The 24074-nt window shown below is 35.7% G+C and overlaps 1 long non-coding RNA gene and 1 pseudogene across 1 annotated transcript in view; both read right to left on the bottom strand.

Moving 5' to 3' along the window:
- LOC100937302 (uncharacterized) overlaps positions 1–23681 on the bottom strand; it is a 28895-nt gene extending 5214 nt beyond the window's left edge. Inside the window, exons 1-2 of the long non-coding RNA XR_656221.3 lie at positions 23615–23681; positions 3135–3188 (exon numbers count right to left, since the gene is read on the bottom strand). This is a non-coding gene — a long non-coding RNA (uncharacterized LOC100937302). The remainder of the gene's footprint in view (positions 1–3134; positions 3189–23614) is intronic.
- LOC100431929 (10 kDa heat shock protein, mitochondrial-like) lies at positions 1966–2268 on the bottom strand (annotated as a pseudogene).
- Positions 23682–24074: the final 393 nt, after the last annotated feature.

The raw sequence follows: 24074 nt of genomic DNA, 5'->3' as shown, positions 1-24074 counted from the left end.
GCTTAGCTTTATTCCTTATCTACCCTGCTTCCTAAATCCCCTCTCTGGGAGAGCTCTCAATAAATATTTTTAAAAGCAGTCCCATTTAAGGATTGGCTTCTGAAGAATCTGACATAACACAATACATCACTTGGAGTTATTTCCCTCTCCACCTTCACATGCAGGATCCAAGACCACTTTTTCCTCCCTACCCAACAGTAGAGCCCAGCAGTAGAACCACTCATCAGAATCAAATGCAAGAAGAGACAAGTGGTGGCAGTGGATAAGTTGAAAAGATAGAAGGATGAGCCTGAAAAGGATTCAGAGGGGAAGCCACCTGCCATCTGCCTTGGGTGTTCTCAGCATCAGGGACTAAAACCTTAAACCTTGGATGGAAACTTAAGAAAAAGATGTGCATGCCCCAAAGCCCACCCCTGTATGAAATCAATACTGGCTGGACTGTGTTTCTTAAACTCAAAGAAAAGGATTGAGAAAATGGTCTCTGGGCTACTGTACAGAAAACTGACTGGCTGACAGATCTTTTGGTGGCAAAATTCTGGAGGATACAACCATATAAGGAAGAGGCTAAGGAAGAAGAACTAATAAAATAGAATAGCAACAACCTAACAGATAACAACAAATTTAGAAGAGGCTAATGCCATCAAACATTACTAGAAGAGAGTTTCCGAAGGAGTAGGATGAACAGCAGTTAGTGTCAAATGCAAGCTCATTTTGATACTCATTGAGCTCATTGAAACTTTGAAAGCTAGATTCAATAGAAAGATGGCATTGGAGACAAAACTCCTGTTGATTGGAGAGTAATTAGAAAGTGGATTCTACAAATCGAGGATTATTTTTCAAGAACTGAGTGAGCTGATATATAACTGGCTTGAGGATTAGGTAGGATTCATTTTTCTCTTTAAATAAAGCAAGATATGATTAGGAGGAAAGAGCAGATGCCAAGAGAAGAAGTAGAATTAGATGTTAGAATTATCTAGTTTTATCTAGATAATTATATAGAATCATTCTGGATAATTATTTAGAATTATTTAAGATAATTTTTTAGAATTATCTAAAATCTAGAGGTAACTAGAGTCAGGGAAAATTAAACTTATAAAATACTAAGCATAATGCTTAAACCCTGGTTTCTCATGATGATTTCCTTGAAAGAAAGAACCTGTAATAATTTGAGCTAGTTTTCATCATATTGTGATTACGCTTCTGTATGTATTAGAGTTTTATTTTCACTCATGATGCTAGGGTGTCACCCTGTGGTAAATGTAAGTATAGCTTTGATGCAGCCCACTTTATACATCATCCTATTTCTAGATATCAATTGCAACCATTTTCATGGTCCTTTTATTTTGTTCTTAATGTGGCTTCCTACTTTAAGTTTATTTTTAAGTAATATATAACATTGAAAACATATAAGACCAAATATAGAATGTAAATTACAAAGAGGAATATTAGATAAACTAACAAGAATGAGAAAAATAAGTTCTTAAAACTAAATACATGATTTTAAAATTTAGCTGAAAACTTTGTAACGACACCTGAGGTTGACTTGTAAATATTTCAACTTTTAAATTATGTTTTATATTATTTCTGTGTGAAAAATGGTACTTTTTGAAATAATAAAATCCATAAGCATGGAGAGGTTCAAATGATAAATTTACAATAGTTACTATTAATCTTATTCCAAGCACTACTTTTTTAATGTTCATTGCAATAGCACAACATATAATAGATGCAAACATAACTATGAAAAAATAATTCAATCAAGTTTACTCCATTCTTGCTCATTTCATCTGGCTCCTTTTAATCTCTTTTTATTTGATTCTAATAACTTAGTCATTATTATTTTGTCATTATTTATTATTAGCTTAGTGTAAAAGATAGATAAATAAATTATTTACATGATGAAAGATTTCAGAACTTCAGTGGAATGGGAAGCTTCGTGTCGATGCCATTTCAACAGGATTTATTTCAGTCTACATGCTTCCCAAGAATGTCACCATCTCTAAATGAGAACTAATCCTTGTCATCTACTTTGGTGCCTCCACATTCTGGAAAAAGAACATTATCTCTAACTTTCTCACGAACTGGTTGAATCTCTCCACCCTTTCCTTTAGAGCCTTATCCAACAGCTACTACTGTGGCTGCCAATACTTTTCCTTAAGATTTTTCCGGAAGCACAGTGGCTCCTTTGGTTACAGTTTTGGCGGCACACCTTTCAACCAATACTTGGTCAAAGAGTGGAAGTAATTTTCTAAACACTTGCCCTGCCATGAGCACCTCTATCGCCGACTTTTACTCCGCTCTCATACAGTACTGCAAAGAAAGACTGACTCCCTTCGTCATTATCTTAATCCTATGGGTCTATGGAATGTGTATCACTTGTTTGTATTACATAATCTATCAGTAAAAACGTTGAATTTAGTACTTCTTTTATGTACTACCTTACTAAGTATATTCGAGCCTTACTCGGATGGTCTGTTACCTAAAGGCAGTAAGTCACATCACATGTTTCTTTTGTACCCGCTACATAATAGGTATTTAGTAAATACATTCTTAATTTAAGATTAATAAGTTGAAGAAGGCTTATCTTTACAATTCTATAGAAAAAAATAACTTCTTTAATCAATTCAATTAGCATTCTACAATTGTATTTTAATTGACCAAAGTGACAAGTGTATCGACAAGAAATTGTCCTTTGATTAATTATTTCAATCAACTATTAGAAATGCTATTCAAAATAAGCCAAATATCTCCCTGAAATTTCAATACCACATGATTAAAATAATAAGGCAAGACTCTTGAGAAAGGATAAGAGAAATCTTAGAAATGTTAGGGTGTAGTCGTTGTTAATCTGTACTACTGATTAGAAGAACTGACATCGTATGTAACTGGTAGAGAAATCAATAGACTAAAAAGACAAATATGAAATGGAATCATGATTTAACAAGTCATGTGCTGAGTAGACTGTCTAGTCAGTTGTTATGTTGGAATTAGGGTTGAAATCGTAATATAATTCTGTTACATCTTGTTCTCTATGGTCTAGGAAAAAGGAAAGGAAAAACATGCCTGAAGCAAAAAAGACAGTTTAGTTGCTAACATGTCTCAAAACTTTATACCTGTCATCATGTCAGACTTACCATTTTCTTGGTTTTGAACTTCTTCCTGGGTTGTGCTCAAAGCCAGCGAGGTAGCTAAAAGAAAGAAAGAAAATATCTTTAAATCAGACTCATACTTCCCTCTCTGCTGGAGAAATTTGGGGATCCTCACTTATATAGCTTATAGAGAACAATAACAGCATTGCTGCTATCCAGGACTGGCCTCCACAATTTGAGGCTTTCCTATGATTTACCACCTATTTCATGGTGTTCTGTTACTAACAATTGTCAAATGATATATGGATTCTGCTGTCTTCCTTAACTGTGACAAGAATGACAAACAACAAAAGGTTAAGACAACACAAATGTAATTGCCTGATGACACAAAAACTCTTTTGGGAAAGGATCTAGGAGAACTTTCTGATTTGTCAGTAGAAAAAAAGGAGTCACAAAGGAGCATCAGAGAAAGCGTCTATAATAGAGAGACCCACATTAATGTATAATATCTAATGAAAGATTTAACTTAGTTCATAGAAATTCAACTTAAAAATAAAGATGGATGACGCCTTATGCATTCCCTTAGCAAAAATGTTGGAAGTGAGATGTTGGAAGTTGTATAGAGGATCCAGGGAACAATGTGGTGAACAATGGCATTTTTTCACAACACCTTGAAAGGAAAATTAAGACAAACTTGCCTCCATAGAAGGAAATTAGGAAGTAAAAAAAAAAAATGTTGGTTCTCACATAAACATAAAACGTCAAATCCAATGATTTCCATGAACTCAGGACTTGGCTCCTCCATTTCTTACCTTTTTGACCTGGAGCATTATTAAAACTGAAAGAACTTAATTAATTACTTTCTAAAGACTTATGCTTGTCTCAAACACTGCATATCTGAAAAAAAGTTTTCTAATGGTAGAAATTGATACTTTACCAATTATCTATGAAAAATTACAAAAATAAAAAAGACTATTTTATAAGCAGGAGAAAGGCTTGATTGAGAGAATACACCCAAGAAGAAAACTTTCCTTGAGTAACAGAACCCAAGGGTTAAGTGTTTATCTTGTGAAGTCAGATGCAGTGTCAAAATCTATCTTCATCATTTACTAGCTGTGTAATTACAGCATACTAATTAACCTCTCTAAGCTGCGTTCATTCTCTTTATCTATAAAAGAGAAGCAGTAATTAACTCATATCATTTTGTGATAATTAAATAACATTACTGTATAAAGTACTTAGCACATCCATAAATATTCAATAAATATTAGTGATAATGATGAACGATATGAATGTTCCTTAGAATGCATGCATTTCTTCTTTGGGATATTTACAGCAGGATGAAAGAAAAGATTGCCTCCCACATACTGACAGCATGTATTAGTATATGGAGGGTGAGGATGAGTTGGTAAGACAGCTAAGTAGTAGGTTAAAACCAGAGGCAGGATCCAAGGCAGTGACAGCCATGTCTTTGGCATGCGGAGGAAGACATTAACAGAAAAGAATCAGAGCTATTACAGAGAGGAGGCAAGATTGTGACCAATTATCTTCTTTTATACAAGATAAGGGCAGAAATTAGAAAACAAATAGGATAGTCAGTGTCAAAGAGAAAGTTGATAGCTGTATAGTATTCAGAATGAGATGTGGAGAGATGGTGGTGGTGCACAGGAGCACACTGCAGAAATAACTAATAGTGGCTGTAGGAAGAAGTGACCAGATGATGACTGTAGTGTTTTTAAAAGTAACACACAAAAGTAGTCTCACCAGGGAACAGGACAACAGTTATTATAAACATAGACTAATTTCACATTATTATTCCACTACTGTCTTCTCTTAAGCCCTTATGTGAGTTTCTACAAATATAGCCTTATTCAAACATCTACTTTGTATTTTCAACTTTTTTCTTTGCCCTGACTCACATAATTTGGATAGGAAGACTATTAGAATTTCAGTTTAGAAAATTTTAAAAGCTATCTACTTCAAAGCCGTGTGAATGGAATAAGAAGAACAGTCGTAGAAGTTGGGGAAAATCATTAGCTCAGCTTGGCACTCTGTTTACCCAAAGCCAAGTTAAAGTGCATTGAACTTCAAGAGAAGAGCTTTAATTCCCTTTGGATTTGTATGAGGATTGGAATCTTCCATTTCAAAAGTGAATCCTCAAAATTCCATCTCCTGAAATGTTATTCCATCAAGGGCTCCATCTAATGATGCAAATTTGAGAAAGAGCAGTATGTTCTATTCATGGGTAATCAAACATGGGCTTCTAAACTGACATCTACCATTTGTGTCATCTTTACAGAACAATATTGTTTGTAGGTGAAAACAATATTGATGTAGGTGAAAAATGTATCTACGGTATTATTGAAACTGGTTATCTCCCAATAGATATTGCTCTTTTATTTTCTCCTTTAAAACCTAAATTTTTATTAATCTAACTTTATAAAACTAAACTTTATCTTAAAATAACGAAGCAAAAAATATCAGGGAATCTTTTTTTCCCAAATCTTTAATCTGAAAATGAGGAGAGTGAAGTGAAGCCCAGAGTGTTTTAAGGACTTGAGAAAGTACTTGTTATTCGTTATAGGAGAAGAATTAAAAGTAAAACTTGAGTTTTAATTCTTGAGGTTGCTTTCTTTTCACGTGCCATATATATTCATGACAATTTGAAATAGATGTTATATCAATGACTTTGAAAGATTTTCTTGAATAAAAGCTTATTAACTTTGCTCTGTACCTTCCATTTTTAAATAGTAAGCCTTCATCAGAGCCCTTTGGGAATTGGTGGGTATACAGAAATAATCGGTGAAATGTTACCTATCTCTCAACATTAAATTGAGTCCTACAGGGATCCTAAAACACAAAAACAGGGAGATAAAGGAAAAACATTGTTGTCTTTATTATTTTATTGCCATGGATTATTTATGATTGATAGCTTTATTCTCAATGACGCAGAATGTGCCTCCTCATTATAGAAGGTTTCCATCACAGGATTTAGAAAAAGCTCCTCAGTCAGATTTCCACCGGTTGTTGAGATTGGCAGTACAGCTAGATATTCCAGGAAAGGTTAAAGCACAAAAGTCAGTAACACTAAGTGGAACAGCAAGAGAAACACTAACAAACACTAATGGCTGTCTGATATTCCTGATCGGGAGAGGAATTTTCTAAAAAATATATTATTCAAACTTTCTTTAGATTACGTTGATCTATGTTAGGCATCAGTCTTTATATACAAGGGTTAAATATTTAAGTTTGTTTTGCTTTTTTTCCCCTTAATACTTATACCACACAGAGCTTCTGAGAGTTTTCTTAGGGTCAACCACCATATCACTCAAATAAGAAAATAGAAAGTTAAGGGACTGTGATTATTTTTGTTGGTTAACAAAATGTATTGTTTAAAAGGATTAGAATTTTGAGAGAAAATAGTTTCTTTATTGATGCCAGTGCCCATTTAAATGAGGTATGCTGAGCTTCCTGATATGTCTTCCTATTTTATTCAACAAATAATCTATAGGTCTAAAGTCTTATTTCTCATGAATTATAGTTTCCCTTTATGAAAACACGTAGAATCAAAGGTATGCAGGAACAATGCAATAGCATCTAGCGGTCTATTCTCCTGCCTTAAAATGGTTATATGTCTACCTGCTAACTCAGATATATTTACAATATCCTTACAACATATAAATACATAAATTCTTCACTCTCTTTTACTCTGGAATAAACAAACTTCATTATGGAACACTGCTCAGATTCCTTTACCTATTGTTAATTCTTCATGATGCCATAGAAAGGTTTAATTTCAAAAAGTTATATGCAATGTTTATGTATTACATTTTGGATAAAACACAATTTATATTTAAGGATCTCACTTCATTTTCAATAGGTCAGGATTTGTTTAATGGAGAATGAAAAACAAGATCCTACACAGTGGAATAATTGTTCTAGTAGGAGCTATTTGCAAAACTTATTGAGAGGTGGCCTCCAAAAGTGTTCTAGGAAATCATAAAAACAGCAATTGACAGGACACCAACAGAGCAGATCATAAAGAAGACATTTGCAACACAGGTCTTTAAGAAGGGCTGTACCAGAAATTAGAAAGAACTCTTACGAATCAATAAGAACTGTGAGATAACCATTCAATAATAGGCAAATAATTTGAACAGACACTTCACAAAGCAGTAAATTGAAATAGCCAATAAACACAAGAAAAGATATTCAACTTTGTTAGTCATTATGGATACAAAATGAAAACAATTAAGTTAGATATGCTTTAGAAAAAAAAGTAAAGCCACATCTGCAAAAAATCTTAGAACACCAGAGGCCAAGTCCACTGCTTCAGAATAGGATTTGGACTACAGAGCTATATCTGCTTCCCTTGAAGTAGGCAATATACTCATGGCCTGAAAAATTTAGCAGTCAGAAAAAAGCACTTTTTGGGAAAGAAGAGAGCTTACAGAAAGGGATATATTGTTCCTCACCTGGATCTGGGGGCCCAGACTGTGCTCCAAAAACATCAAGGGTTCAATTTAAGAATAAGCTAACAGAGATGTTCTTTATCTAGATCTCATAAGCAGTTACACAAGTTTATTTATATGTAAAATTTTATCAAGCTATAGAATTAAGATATGCACTATAGTGTACATAGGTTATGCCTCCATTAAAATGAAGAAGTGAGCCAATTAATTAAATTCTTCTAGTGGACAGGACTCATAGGCATAAAGAATTTTGCTATGTTTTTTCACTGAAATCTGGTACCAGGCTAGATCCCGTGGCCTAGGATCCAGGCTGGCCCACATAGACTCAGACTCCAGGTCTGCCCAGGTCCAGACTGGTTCCCATGACACCAGTGTCCAGGCCGGCCCCTGGAACCCCACACTGCAGATTTACTTGAACAAACCCAGGGTCCTGAACTGCTACAGTACACCCCAATACCAGGCTGGCCTCATGGACCCAAGCTCCAGGACCACTGCTACAGATCCAGGCTCCAGGACAGACTTTGTCGATCCAGGACCAAAGACCCAAGCCTACTATTATATCATGGACCCAGGTCCCAGGCCCTCTGCAGCTTCTAGCTGGCTGCTATGGATCCAGGCTTCAGGCTGGTCTTTGTGGATCCCACCTCCAGGCCTGCTTCTACAGACCCAGACAAAAGGTCCACCGCAGTAGACCATGGTGCCTGGCCAGCTTCTGTTTTTCCAGGTGCCAGACCTGCTCAAATATTAATCCAGACACCAAACCATTCTCTCCAGAGATTCTGTTACATGGCCCACACAGAATCTCTAGATGAACTGACTGGTGAAGGGTTTTCCCTGCTGAAGCCAGTCTATAAAGAATGGAAAAGGTACCTACTCCATCAAAAGCACAAACTCTAAGGAAATAGACATCTATGAGCTACCTGTAAAAGAATTCAAAATAATCATCTTGGCCAGGTACAGTGGCTCATGCCTATATCAGCACTTTGGAAGGCCGAGGTTGAAGAATCACAGGAGTTTGAGATCAGCCTGGGCAACACAGCAAGACCTCTTATCTACAACTTTTTTTTTAAATTAACTGGCCGTGGTGGCACACACCTGTAATCCCAGCTGCTCAGGAGGCTGAGGTGAGATGATCACTTGAGCCCAGGAGTTTGAGGCCACAGTAAGCTATGATCATGCCACTTTACTCAGCTAGGATGACAGAGCAAGATCCTGTCTCAAAAAATAACAGTAATCATTGTCATTAGCACCATCACCTTAAAGAGGCTCCGTGAGAACAAGAGAACACAAATATACAACTAAGCAAATATTAGGAAAATAATACAGGAATAAAATGAAAAGTTCCAAAAAATGGAAACTATTAAAAGTAAAATCAAATAGAAATTTTGGAGCTGAAGGACATAAAGATTGAACTTAAAAATATCATAGAGACTTCAACTACAGACTTCATCAAGCAGAAGAAAGAATCTGTGAGCATAAAGACATGTCATTAGAAATTATCCAGTTATAGAAACAAAAAAAATGAAAAGGAGTGAAGAAAATCTGCGGAATTTATAGTACATCATCAAGAGAGCCAATGTATGCATTATAGTAGTAACAGAATGAGAGAAGAAAGAGAAGAAGCAGAAAGTTTACTTAAAGAAATAATGGCAAAAATCTTTCCAAATCTGGAGAGAGAAATTAATATCTAGATTCATAAAGCCAAAAGTAACCAAACAGACTAAATATAAAGAAATCTTCACAAGACACATTATGATTAAATTATCAAAAGTCAAAGACAAAAAGAAAATTTTGAAAGCAGAAAGAGAAAAGTAACACATCACATATAGGGGAAACCCAAAAACATTTTCAACAAATTTCTCAGCAGAAACCCTGCATCCAGAAGAGAGTGGAATAATATATTCAAAAAGCTAAAATTTTAAAAAAGTGTCAACCAAGAATACTATACTCACTAAGACTGCCCTTCAGATATAAAGGAGAGAGAAACATTTTCCCAAACAAAAGCTATGGTAGTTCATCATCACTACACCTGCCTTACAAGAAATGCCAGAGAAAATTTTTAAAGTTGAAAGGAAATAATTCTAACTATAAACATAGAAATAAATAAAACTATATAACTCACTGTTATATGTTATAAAAGTCTACTTTTATAACGGTTATATGTTATAAAAGTCTACTTTTATAAGTATGTTACAGTGCAAATAAAAATTTATTAAATTATGCAGCACCAATCCACATAATTTAAATCATTTTATGGCACAAATTGATTTTTAATTATATTCATTTCTTTTCTGTTCATTCTACTAAAATTGTATATCACTTAGTCCTTATGATGGGTAAAAGTTAAAGCAGTCATTATACATTTGGCAAAATCCATAGAATTGTATGTACAATGCGTAGTGAATCCTAATATAAAATAGGAACTTTAGTTAACAATAGTGTGTCCGTATTGATTCATCAACTGTAACAAATGTGCCACACCAACACGAGATGTTAATATAAAGGTAACTGTGGGATAGGAGATGAATACATAGGAACTCTGTACTTTATGTTCAATTTTTCTTTAAATCTAAAAGTGCTCTAAGAAACAGAGTCTGTTAACTTTAAATAAAAATAAAATAAAACTCACTTAAGGGAAGAATATAGTAAAATTCATATACTCTAATATAATGGTAGTGCATAAATAGCCTTCAACTCCAGTATAATAAAATACAAAAGTATTAAAAATAACTATAAGTACAATAATTTGTTAATAGATATAACAATGGGTATATTGTTTATATATTTATTATATGGATATAATAGGTATATATTATATAATAGATATGTAGATTAACAATAATAGATTTGTTAATAGGTACATTAAAAATGTAAATTTTAGCATCAATAACATAAAATCTGGGAGCGGGAGGAGAAGTCAAAATGTAGAGTTTTTTAATGTGGTCAAAGTTAAGTTGTTATCAGCTTAAAATAGATTATTATACTATAACATGTTTTATGTAAGCATCCTAGTAACCACAAAGAAAAAAACCTGTAATCAGTATGTAAAAGACAAAGAGAAAGGATTTAAAGTATATCACTACAAAAATACCATCAAATCACAAAGGAAGTCATCAAGAGATGAAGAATGGAACAAAAGAACCACACAAGTCAGAAAACAATTAACAAAATGGCAGCAGTAATTCTTTACCTATCAATAATTACTTTGAGTGTAAATGGATTGAATTCTACAATCAAAAAACTTAGAGTGGCTGAATGGATTAAAAAACACAAAATTCAACTACATACGGCCTACAAGATACTCACTTTACCCTTAAGAACACATATGATTGAAAGTGAAGGGATGGAAAAAGATATTTCATGTAAATGATAACTAAAAGAGAGCAGACATGGCTATACTTACGTAGACAAAATAGGTTTTAAGTGAAAAACCATGAGTAGAGACAAGGAAGGTCATTATATAATGATTAAAGAGTCCTTTCATCAAGAGGATTTAATGATTGTAAATAGATACGCACCCAAGATCAGGGCACCTGACTCTGTGGAGCAAATATTAGCAGAACTGAAGAGAGAAACAGACAACAATACAATAATAGAAGGAGACTTTAATACCTTACTTTCAACAGTGGAATGATCTTACAGGCAAAAAATTAATAGGGATAGGGAAACCATCATATCTAAATAACACTATAGACCAAATGAACCTAATAGACATATCTAGAACATTCCATCTAACAGCAGTAGAATATGTATTCTTTTCAAGCACACATGAAGCATTTTACATGGTAGATCACATGTTAGGTCAGAAAACAAGTCTTAACCAATTTAAGAAGACTGAAATCATATCAAGTATCTTATCTGACCACAATAGCATGAAACTAGAAATTAATAACAGTCAAAATATTGGAAAACTCACATAATGTGGAAATTAAACAACACACGCTTGCACAGCAAATGGGTCAAAATATATATTGAAAGGGAAGTCTTAACCAAGGAAGTGAATAGTCAGTGCACTAAAAGCTATAAAGCATTGACAGAAGAAATTGAGCAAGACACAAATAAATGGAAAAATAGCTTGTCTTCATGGATTGGAAGAACTAATATTGTTAAAATGTCCATAATACCCAGGGTGATCTACAGATTTAATGCAATTCCTACCAAAATCCAATGGCATTTTCACAGAAATAGAAAATCCTAAAATTTCTATGAAAAAAGTCCAAAACACTCTTGAGTAAAAATAACAAAGCTGGAGGCATCACACCATCTAATTTCATAAGGTACTACAAAACTATGGTAATTAAAATGGCATGGTACTGGCATAAAAGCAACATATAAACCACTGGAACAGAATAGAAAGTCCAGTAAACCCATGCATTTATAATCAATTGATCTTCAACAGAGGTGCCAAGAACACACAATGGGGAAAGAACAATCTCTTCAATAAATGATGTTGGAAAATTGAATATCCACATGCAGAAGAATGAATTTGGACCACATCATATATAAAATATTACACCATATGCAAAAATGAAATTAAAGACTTAAGTGTAAGACCTGAAACCGTAAAATGACTAAGTGAAAACATAGAGAAAAGTTTGGCATTGATCTGGCCAATGATTTATTTAGATGTGACCCCAAAGGCACAGGTAACAAAAGCAACCATAGACCTGCATCAAACTAAAAAGCTCTGTAGAGCAAAAAGCAACAATCAACAGAGTGAAGATACAACCTACCCAATGAGAGAAAATATTTGAAACCATATATGTATTGATGAATTAATATGCAAAATGTGTAGGAAACTCAATCAATAGCAAGAAAACAAATAACCCAATTTAAAAATGGGCAAAGGACTTGAATAGGCATTTCTCAAGAGAAGAGATACAAATGAGCAATAAGTATATGAGAAATGCTCAGCATCACTAATCTTTAGAAAAACGCAAATTAAAACCACAACGAGATATGATCTCACACCTGTTTAAATGGATTTTATCAAAAATACAAGAAAAGTATTGGCAAGGATGTGGAGAAAAGGGATCCATTGTACACTTTTGGTGCAAAGGTCAGTTAGTACAGCCATTATGGAAAACAGTATGAAAGTTTCTCAAAAAGTTAAAAATAGAACTACTATATGATCCAGATATCCCACTTCTGGGCATATATTCAAAGGAAAAAAAAATCAATATGTTCATATAATGCTGCCCTTTCATGCAGCATTATTCACAATAGCCATTTATGAGATCAAGCTAAGTGTCCATCAACTGATGAGTGCATAAAGAAAATGTAGTGTGTGTGTGTGTGTGTGTGTGTGTGTGTGTGTTAGAATGCAATATTATTCAACCTTTAAAAAAAAAAAGAAATTCTGTCATTTGTGACAACACGGATAAACCTGGGACATTTTGCTAAGCAAAATAAGCCAGACACAGAAAGATAAATACTGCATGATTTCACTTGTAGTAGAATCTAAAGAAAGTAGAATGGTGGTTGCCAGGGGCTGGGATTGGGGTTGGAGAATGGGGAGACAAATGTTGATAAACAGGTATACAGTTTCAGCTAGACAGGGGGAATAAATTCTAGAGATCCATTTTTACAAAAGGGTAACTATAGTTAATAATAATGTATTGTATACTTGAAAATCAGTAAGGGAATATATCTTTATTAGTCTCACTATATACACACACACACACACATAAGGATAACTATGTGAGGTGAAGAATATGTTAATTAGCTCGATAGCTAATTAACTCTTGGTAATTATTTTACAATGTATACATATTTCAAAACATCACATCATATATTATAAGTATATATAAGTTTTATTTGTCATTTATACCTCAATAAAGCTGATGGTAGAGAATTTTACTACTGGAGGTAATAGACAGACAACATAATGAAGAGCTAAAAGTTTTGGCATTCTGCTGGAAATAAAGACATACAGAAAGGAGACTGGAAGATTTTGAATGATGGCTAAGTTTACCTGGACCTATATTTTTACAAATAAGAGTGCCGTGCTTAAAAAAAAATACTGTAGAACTCATGTTCCATTTAGTATTATGATACTAGGAATATGAGCTTCAAAAGGAAATAGAAATTCAGATTTCTCATAAACTAAGGGGGAGAATTCCTTAAGTAAACTGTATACAATGTTTATACAATTTTAAAGAAAACAGAGAGTTTCACATTTTATTCTCTGAGAGTGTAGATAAGGCATAAACTCACTGTTAACTTCTTAAAGGTGATATTCCTTCCTGTGGAGTGTAAGTTTATAGTTTATGGACTATGGACATCTGTTAGAAATTGACTGATAGCTTAAGTAGAAAACAATATTTTCTTTTTTTCATTTTTTCTACCTCTGTAACTGATAACAGTATCAAAGGAACATTGCTTTTGCTCATTAAATGGTATTGCTCAAGGCAAATTTTCAAAACTTAACTGTGGAGATATTTTTGTAATATTTTTATGTGTAATCATCCTTCTTATCACTTGGAAAATGAATATGTGTGAGACTGTTGGTGGAAAGCAACAGAATATTTTTCAACTTTGGAGATTCAAGCACCTATAATTGCTTATGTGAAAATGACTCAGTCTTAACTACAATGAAAGGAAAGTGGACTCTAATGAGGTATCTGAATGGCCTGAATAAAATGAGCAGAAGATGACATTGGAGAGCAGACTAATGCGGAATTTAGTGTTTAAAAATTTTAATCGATAACGCATGAGATATTTTATTTGAAAAATTAATAGGAGATAATTTTTCCTCTGACAGTGTTTTTATTGTAAAATTTGGATTCGTTTTGTAACTATAGGATAATGTATTTGCAATGAGGTACTAAGGAAAAGAGAGGCATGCTTATCCTGCATACACTTTTGTCCTTCATTCCATGTTTCCAATCTCTGCCCACCTCCCTTTCTGTTCCTTCCCAGGCGATAAGGACTTTCTAATCTGAATGTTCAGAACCAAGGATATTAGGATATTAACTAGATTATATTTTAGGGATAGGTTTGCTGTTTCAGAATCCTTGTGCAGCACACACTATTGGTCATTTACCTCCTGGAATATATTCTAGCTGGGCTTTCTCCCTTAAGGCAAACAGATTATTCTCTTCTCTCTTCATTATTTGGCTAGGTCAATAAATACTCAAGGATCCCTTCCTGTGCTCAGCCTTCTCAAGGAAGAAATAGAGTCAAAGGGCTCACTTAGGTACTTGTAATCTGCTTTGTACCAAATAGTCCTGCTTTACCCAGTGCTTACCCAGATAATTTCAAATGTTACAATGGAAGTTTTCCATTCACACATCAAAATTTCTGAAATGTAGCATATACTACACTGATGATCACCTTTGCTAAGTACAATCAGGCTGAAAAAAGTCAGTATACAAGTGAAAACCTAAGGAAATAATAAACAATTGATTCTAAGGATTTTTTGAGATAGAGTCAGAAAGAAAAAAAGAAGAAAAGAAAGGCATGGTTCATATGAACAGACATGTAAGCAGTGATGGATTTGTTAATATTCTTGAGAGAGCAATTGGAGAATTAACTAATAGCATAAAAGACATTGACTAATGAAAGGTTACAGGAACTGACATATAGTTGTAAAAATAAAACAGGTACCAAGTACTTGAACTTGGGCAATTATGGGATCATCAAGGGTAATTCTGTCAATCCACAATTTTTCCCCTGGTGTCCTAACTTTGGTTTTTAAGTTTATGTTAGATGCAACTCAACAGAAGTGTGCTTTTCTTTTTTCCACTATTATTTTCATATAAGCTCCTACAACAGGAATTGTGTGGCAAAAATTTGAGCAGCAGGATCCAGAATGACTGTTTCAATGCCACTGAAATCTCACACTGTCATCTAAGAATACTTCTTTGGCAATCGTTCACTTCTCAATCCATTGTAATCTGGCTTCTCCTCATGCCCTGAATATTCTGCCTAGAAATAGAGATGACCTGAGATGCAGGGGATAGTTCGTGACTTTGCTTGAACAGTATACCTAGTGGCAAGTGAGCCTACAAGTGTAGTTGCTTGTTAAGGGGTAAACAGTGAAGATACCTCAGGTGGGCAAACATCATTGGAACAAGCATGAGGAGCATGTCATGAGTATATCATGACAGATGTCCCTTTCTTTGACTGGAGCTTAGCTACCTTTAGTTTGCCCCCAGTTCTATCCTCAGAAGCAGGGTTCTAATCCTCCCCCATTTCTCTCCACAAAGACAGGGTTCGTGGAACACAGTAGGTATTTTCTATTGACTTATTTGAGGTGCATTCAGGTTAGAGATCTTTATCTATTTTGCTCACTAATACACCACAAATACCTAAAATAGTGCTTAGGACATGGTAGGCAATCAGAATATACTGGATAATCTTATATAATGTTAAATGTTAGAAACCCCAGAAGCTGTTTTTATTAGCTCAACTTTGAGTTAAATATGGATTAATGACACTACTAATGGAAGAATTCTTGTGTATAGCAATCTCTGATAGATACATAGAAAGTTTTTATTTTTGCCTTCCTAACATACTAATTACAATCCATGAACCTACTAATGCATGTTTACTGTTTTAGCCATCTCCCCACTTCCAGAATCTTCTAACAACAATAACAATAGAACACCTGTCATTTTCTTCGCAATGGAATACATGTCTCCAAAGTCCTGAATTATCCTGCCTGTTGGATTCTTTATTTTTCTCAGTTGTAGAGTAAAAATGGAAATAAAAAAGTTCTAAGTTTCCAATTTTTCTAATAAGAGTTGTAAATATTCTGCTACCACTTTTTTTAAACAATTTAAAAAGCAACTACCATATTTTCCAGGTATAGGTTCAAGGACATAAAATTGCAGTCATCATGATTGAACTTGATTCTTTTGAGTAGTACATTGCCAAATGATTTATTGCTTTAATGTCTTTAATACAATTATAATGACTTTGTTTTAGTGTAATCATTTTTTTTAACATTTGACTCCTCTTCTGATGTAAGTTCCACGAGAGACAGGAGTATCTGTCTTTTTCAACACTATATTCCTGATACATTTTGTTGTCTAGAACCTCTGAGGCACCAGGTTGAGCAACCACTGTAAATGGATTGACAATACTTTTATATATGTGTACAAGTATGTGTTTGTGTATATTTGCACTTTTAGAGATCTTTTCTTTTTTTCTGGGCTTATACCTAAATTCAAAAGGACTGAAAATTTACATTCATGTAAAATGTCTTACATACAATATTATAATACAGTAAAAGATGCTGGGCAAAATTATAGCAATAATAACTACTACAATTACTGAGTGCATGCTATGTGATTTTTTTTAAATAATTTTATTTTTTGAGACAGTCTTGCTCTATCATCCAGGATGCAGTGCAGTGGTGCAATCTTGGCACTACAACCTCCACCTCCCAGATTGAAGCGATTCTCCTGCCTCAGCCTCTCAAGTAGCTTGGATTACTAGGCTACTAGTCTAGTAATCAGTCTGGGTTCAAATTTTATTCCAATTACCAACTAATTTTTGTTACCACTGCAAATTATTTAATTTCCCCATCTCTTAGTTTCTCATCTATAAAATGTTGTTAATTATAGTACTGCTCTCAAAATATAGTAAATATTACATTGAAAGAGCTTAGAACTGTTTCAATCATGATATGGTTTGGCTGTGTCTCCACCTAAATCTCATCTTGAATTCCCACATGTTGAGGGAGGGACTGGGTAGAAGGTAATTGAATCATGGGGGCAGGTCTTTCCCATGCTGTTCTCATGACAATTAATAAGTCTCATGAGATCTGATGGTTTTAAAAAGGGGAGTTTCCCTAAACAAGCTCTTTTTGCCTGCCACCATCCACGTAAGATGTGACTTGCTCCTCCTCGCCTTCTGCATGATTGTGAGACCTCCCCAGGCATGTGGAACTGTAAGTCTACTAAACCCTTTTCCTATATAAATTACCCAGTCTCGGGTATGTCTTTATCAGGGGCATGAAAACGAACTAATACAGTAAATTGGTACCAGGAGTGGGATGCTGCTGAAAAGTTACCCAAATATGTGGAAGTGGCTTTGGAAGTGGGTAGCAGCCAGCTGTTGGGACGGTTTGGAGGACTCAGAAAAAGACAGGAAGATGCAGGAAAGTTTGAAACTCCCTAGAGACTTGTTGAAGGGCTTTGACCAAAATGCTGATAATGATATGGACAATTAAATCCAGGCTGAGATGGTCTCAGATGGAGACGGAAAGTTTCTCAGGAACTGGAGCAAAAAAAAAAAACTGAACTCTCATTATGTTTTAGCAAAGAGATTGGCAGCATTTTGCTCCTGCCCTAGAGATTTGTGTAACTTTGAACTTGAGAGGGATGATTTAGGGTATGTGGCAGAAGAAATTTCTAAGCAGCAAAGCATTCAAGAGGTGACTTGGGTGCTGTTAATGGCATTCAGTTTAAACAGGAAACAGAGCATAAGAGTTTGGAAAATGCGCTGCCTGACAATGTGATAAAAAAGAAAAACCCATTTGCTATGGAGAAATTCAAGCCAGCTACATAAATTTGCAAAGTAATGAAGAGCCAAATGTTAATTGCCAAGACAACAGGGAAAATGTCTCCAGGGCATGTCAGAAACCTTTGCAGCAGCCCTTCTGATCACAGGCCAGGAGGTTCAGAAAGAAAAACTGGTTTCGTGGGCCGGGCCCAGGGTCCCTCTGCTGTGTGCAGTCTAGGGACTTGGTGCCCTGCATCCCAGCTACTCCAGCTATGACTAAAAGGGGCCAAGGTACAGCTCAGGCTGTTGCTTCAGAGGGTGGAAGCCCCAAGCCTTGGCAGCTTCCATGTGGTATTGAGCCTGCAGGTGCACAGAAATCTAAAATTAAGGTTTAGGAACCTCCACCTAGATTTCAGAGGATGTATGGAAACTCCTGGATGTCCAGGCAGAAGTTAGCTGCAGGGTCTGGGCCCTCATGGAGAACTTCTGCTAGGGCAGTGTGGAAGGGAAATGTGAGGTTGGAGCACCCACATGGAGTCCCTACTGGGAGAATAGGGCCACCATCCTCCAGACTCCAGAATGCTAGATCTACTGACAGCTTGCTCCATGTGCCTGAAAAAGTCACAGACACTCAACATCAGCCCATGAAAGCAGCCAGAAGTGGGACTATACCCTGCAAAGCCACAGGGGCGGAGCTGCCCAAGGCCATGGGAGCCCACCTTTTGCATCAGCATGACCTGGATGTGAGACATGGAGTCAAAGGAGATCATTTTGGAGCTATAAGATTTGACTGCCCCTCTGGATTTCAGACTTGCATGGGACCTGTAGCCCCTTTGGCCAATTTCTCCCATTTGGAATGGCTATAGTTAGCCAACGCCTGTACCTCCATTGTATCTAGGAAGTAACTAACTAGCTTTTGATTTTACAGGCTCATAAGCGAAAGCGACTTGCCTTGTCTCAGATGTGACTTTGAACTGTGGACTTTTGAGTCAATGCTGAAATTAGTTATGACTTCAGGAGACTTGGGAAAACATGGTTGGTTTTGAAATGTTAGAACATGAGATTTGAGAGGGGCTAGTGGCATAATGATATGTTTTGACTGTGTCCCTACCCAAATCTTATCTTGAATTCCCACATGTTGTGGGAGAGACCTGGTGGAAGGTAATTGAATCATGGGGCAGGTCTTTCACATGCTGGTCTCATGATAGTGAATAGGTCTTATGAGATCTGAGGGTTTTAAAAAGGGGAGTTTCCCCACACAAGCTCTTTTTGCCTGCCACCATCCATGTAAGGTGTGACACAGTACTCCATGCCTTCTACCATGATTGTGAGCCATGTGGAACTGTAAGTGCATGAAACCCTTTTTCCTGTATAAATTACTCAGTTTTGGGTATGTCTTTATTGGTAGTGAGAAAAAGGACTAATACAAATCATATGATATGCAGCCAGGCATGGTGCTCATGCCTGTAATCTAGCACTTTGGGAAGCCTAGGTGGGTGGATCACTTGATTCCAGGAGTTCAAACCAACCACCACACCTGGCTAGTTTTTGTATTTTTAGTAGAGACGGAGTTTCACCATGTTAGCCAGGCTGGTCTCAAACTCCTGACCTCAAGTGATCTGCCCACCTAGGCCTCCCAAAGTGCTGGATTACAGGTATGAGCGTTCATGCCCGGCCACCATATTATGTAATTGAAATGGTTCTAAGCTCTTTCAATTTAATCTTTACTATAATATTTTCAGAATTAATAACACTTTGTAGATGAGAAACTAGGAGAGGAGGAAATTAAATAATTTGCAGTGCTAGCACAAGTTAGTTGGTAATTAGAATGAAATTTGAACCCAGACTGTCTGGCTGGCAGCCATGCTACCCTGAGCATTGAGACATTCTGTTACATTCTAATAGTGTGAATCTCATTTACTCTTTGGATCTGTTGTTCTCTACTTGCGACTACACCAATTGTCCCAGGCTTGTGGGGAGAATTTCGTGATATGATTTATGAAAGTTTTGGAGAAATGCAAAGTGATTTCAGTTAATATACAATAGCCTATGATCATTACTCATTTTTTTCAAGTCACTGTTTCTCCGATCTATGTATTGATCAGAGGTTGATGAATACAAATATTCTTTTATTATTTCTTCTATTATTGGTTGTTGTACTACAGTTCAGCCAATAAAAGATAGCTAAGAATAAGGAAAACAATTAATAAGTACATATTAATAAAAATTACATCAATGAAGCAGGATGGACAAATGCAATAAACTTCACCTCACAACTAATCTTTGAGAAAGAATTTTAAAATAAAGAACAAAGTCTTAACCATGCTGGAACAAAAGCAGGAAACGTCACTAGAAAACCAAATATATTTATATGCATCTAAAAGAAATCTGACAGGATCAAATTGAGGAAGAAAATCTGGGCCCAAAAATAGAAATCAGATAAGATGGCTGATATGGGTGAGATGAATTCTGCAGATTCTGCTAACTTGAAATTAATGAAAATAAAGAGAAGTCTGGAGCCAAGGGCAATCATCCTTCGAATGACTGCTTAGAGATGGAATGTAAAACAGTCAGGCAGGTTGGCCCCATTTCCACACCCCCACACAAACACAAACATTTATACACACACACAGAGAGAGAGAGAGAGAGAGTCATGCAGTTAACAGTGTAGCATTTGCTTCCAGACAGGAGACATTAGTATGAATAACTGGGTCACAGAAGTTAGCACAGTGTTCCAGGTGGTTGGCAACACCCAAAAGGAATGGAAAAATCTTTGTTCCTGCACTGGAAGGTCTTGCATTGGTAGATTCCAGCTGTCTCCACTAGAACACCGTAGGCAGGGGAAGAAGAATTACACTTGATTCTTTTGAGCAGTGCATTGCCAAATGATTTATTGCTTTAATGTCCTTAGTACAATGATTATGACTTTGTTTTAGTATAATCTTTTTTTTTTTAACATTTGACTCCTCTTCTGATATAAGCTCCATGACAGATGGAAGTATCTGTCTTTCAACACTATTTTCCCAACGCATTTTGTATTGTCTGGAACCTCTGAACCATCAGGTTGAGCTACCACTGCAAATGGTTTGACAATACTTTTATATATATGTGCATGTGTGTGTTTGTATATATTTCTACAGAACAAATCTCACCCATAGCCATCTTATCTGATTTCTATCTTTGGGCCCAGATTTTCTTCCTCAGTTCAATCCTGTCAGATTTCTATCCTTTAGATTCCAACCATCTCCATTCGAACATTGTAAGCAGGGGAAGAGGAATTCTCAGATGCAAATATAAAACTGCAAACAAGAGTGACAACCCACACAGTGCAGAACAATCTCATTAAAGAGAGGCACCAAATAGACAAATAATAAGAAAAAAATGAATGAATAATTATATAAAGAGCACAGGTACCGAAAAGAAATTGAGAAAAGAGTCAATGACTATTGATAATATAGTTGACTTCACTGAAAATTCAAGAGAAACCAAATGACAGACTATTTAAATCAATAAACAAGTTCACCAGGTAAAAGATTACTAAAGGATTTAAAATGATTTCTGCCACATAGTAAGTACTATGTAAGTATTAGCTAGTTATACAACAGTGACAAATAAAAAATGGAAGTTAAAAAAAAAAAACCTGTTTACAAAACTGCTGCATAAGATCTTCAAAGGAAAAAACATAAACATTACTGAAGGGCATAATGACATAAATAAGTGGAATGATAAGTTATTTTCAAGAATGAGAAGCAAGAGTATTGTAAAGATATTAATTCTCCAGGAATTCTCCAAATTTAGTGAAATTCTAATCTAAAATCCTAACAGAATTGTTCCATGAAATTTACAAACTGATCCTAAAATTAATCTTAAAGTTTCAATGGGTGATCACTGTGTACTTCAAGGACAATGATCTCAACTCAAAGAATTTAAGATTCTAGCTGTAACATGAAAAAATATGGTTAAATGCATGGCTGATCTGGTAAAAATAAAAGGAAATGTTCATAGATTTAACAAAAATAAAGGGAAAGCAAAAATCCAGGGAAGGAAGTAAAGCCTGAAATTTGCTCCTGTCCTAAGGGTATATGTAAATCAAGGATAATCTGAGCTTTCATTGATATAGCCCATGAGGACAAAGGACAGCCACAAAGCCCACATTCAAGTTGGACTAATGAAAAAACATTCTTCAAATTGGAGACTAATTCATAGAAACTCCTCCAGCACACGTGCACCTGGGATACAATAAAACTACACCCTGATTGTGATGGAGAGCTACAAGCAAACAAACAAGCCAACAAAAAGGGAACAACAAATGTATTAAAGGTTTCAACCTCGGAAATGAGGGGAGAGAGGGAAAATCATTGCCATTAAGAATTCAAAACCCATAAGCCAGCCTTCAAACATGTTTGCAACATTTAGTCCCCAAAACTTCAACCTGAAAATTTGTTTTAAAGTGATACCTTCAGTTTGCATGTAAGATGCAAAGGAAAACCTTTCCTGTAGAGGAAAGCAACTTCCACACAGATCCCAAGGAATACTTATAGATAAAATCCTCACAGCAGAAGGTTATAAGGGAATTAAACACACACATGTACTTAGGATGCACACACATGCACAGTGAGGAAACAGGTTGCCACAAGTAAACACCTGTAGAAACAAAACACAACAATCTGCCACTACCTAAAATAGGCCATAGATTTTTTTTTCTGCTTGTTTGGGATGATAGAAATATGATAGAAAGGGGAAGAGAAAACAGGGATGCCCAAGATGGATCCAGAAATAAGTATTAATCATGTATGTGTTGGGAATTCGAGTGCTCTTAGTAATCCAATTAAGACATTAAAATAATTCATATATGTCAATGATATGAGCCTCAGAAAGAAGAGCAAGAGTTACTATGGCCTAAAAGGCTCAGAAGAGAGCAGGACTTAAATTGGGCTTAGAGGAAATAAGATTTGCACAGTTTCTGAGAAATGAAGGGATATTTCAGGAAGTAGGAGAAATACAGAAAGGTGGACATTCTCAAGGAGTCTCCGCAAATAGGGACAGGCCTTTGGACAATCACGCAATACTTCCACAAAAAAGACTGGCAGAAAATACTTCTAAAGGAAGATGATTGACAACCTCCAGAAAATAGACTAGAAAGGGACAGGATCACATGTAAACACAGTGCTATAAGGCCAATTGGTCAATTGATTAATTATCTACTACTTATAAAATAAGTAAATACTGAGAAATAATTAGCTAATTGTAAAAACAAACATCTATTATCCAACTGGGCAAATGGGAACTATGTTTGATTGGAAGTCAGGAGACCTTAAATTCTCTTCCTAAATTTACCACTGACCAGCTTTGAAATTAAAACTATTTGGGAATCAGTTTTTATATTGAAAATTGGGGAGGAGGAAGGTCTAGGGAGAAGGGCAGATTAATTAATGATCTCACTTATGAACGCAGCTCTACAACTTCACAAAACCAAAAGAATGAAGAACTGTGCTCATTCCTCCGGTGCTCAAAAGAGGGCGCCCACAAGAGCAGCTGAGATTTACTGGAACCGATTTACTGAAAATCCCCGTTTTCATTTGCCGGTCTGAGTTTCATTACCCAAGATATCCACAGGGTGGCGACAACACTGAACTGAAAGTGAATTCAGAGTGGAAATTCTCAGAAACCGTGTTCTTCCACGGCCAGTGTTTACAGATTTCCCTCTCCCTGATTTTATGATGTCACCAATGACACAGAAGCTGGCGGAAAGCGTGAAGGCCGTACACAAGGCAATGACGGTGATGGCAATGATTCCCACGGGAGAACCAACTGTGATCCAGACCCTTGGCAATCCTCATAGTAATGCAAAGGAGACTTTACCATTCTCTTCCTCATTTTACAGAAAAAAAAAAACTAGAAAGAGAGAAATCAAGTAAATTATCTAAGGTAACTGAAGTAGTGAGTGACCTAGGCGGAATTCAAACCTTAGTCTAGGTTCAGTGTCATGATTCTTTCGTCACAGCCTGCTGACGGCTCTGAAGAAAGCCTGTTTGACTAACACAAAGTGGCCTTTCTTCCT

Source organism: Pongo abelii, chromosome 10 (genome assembly GCF_028885655.2).
Source record: "Pongo abelii isolate AG06213 chromosome 10, NHGRI_mPonAbe1-v2.0_pri, whole genome shotgun sequence".
Taxonomy (NCBI): Eukaryota; Metazoa; Chordata; class Mammalia; order Primates; family Hominidae; genus Pongo; species Pongo abelii.
The sequence above is the reverse complement of the archived record's forward strand: the minus strand, read 5'-3'. Positions and strand labels throughout refer to the sequence as shown.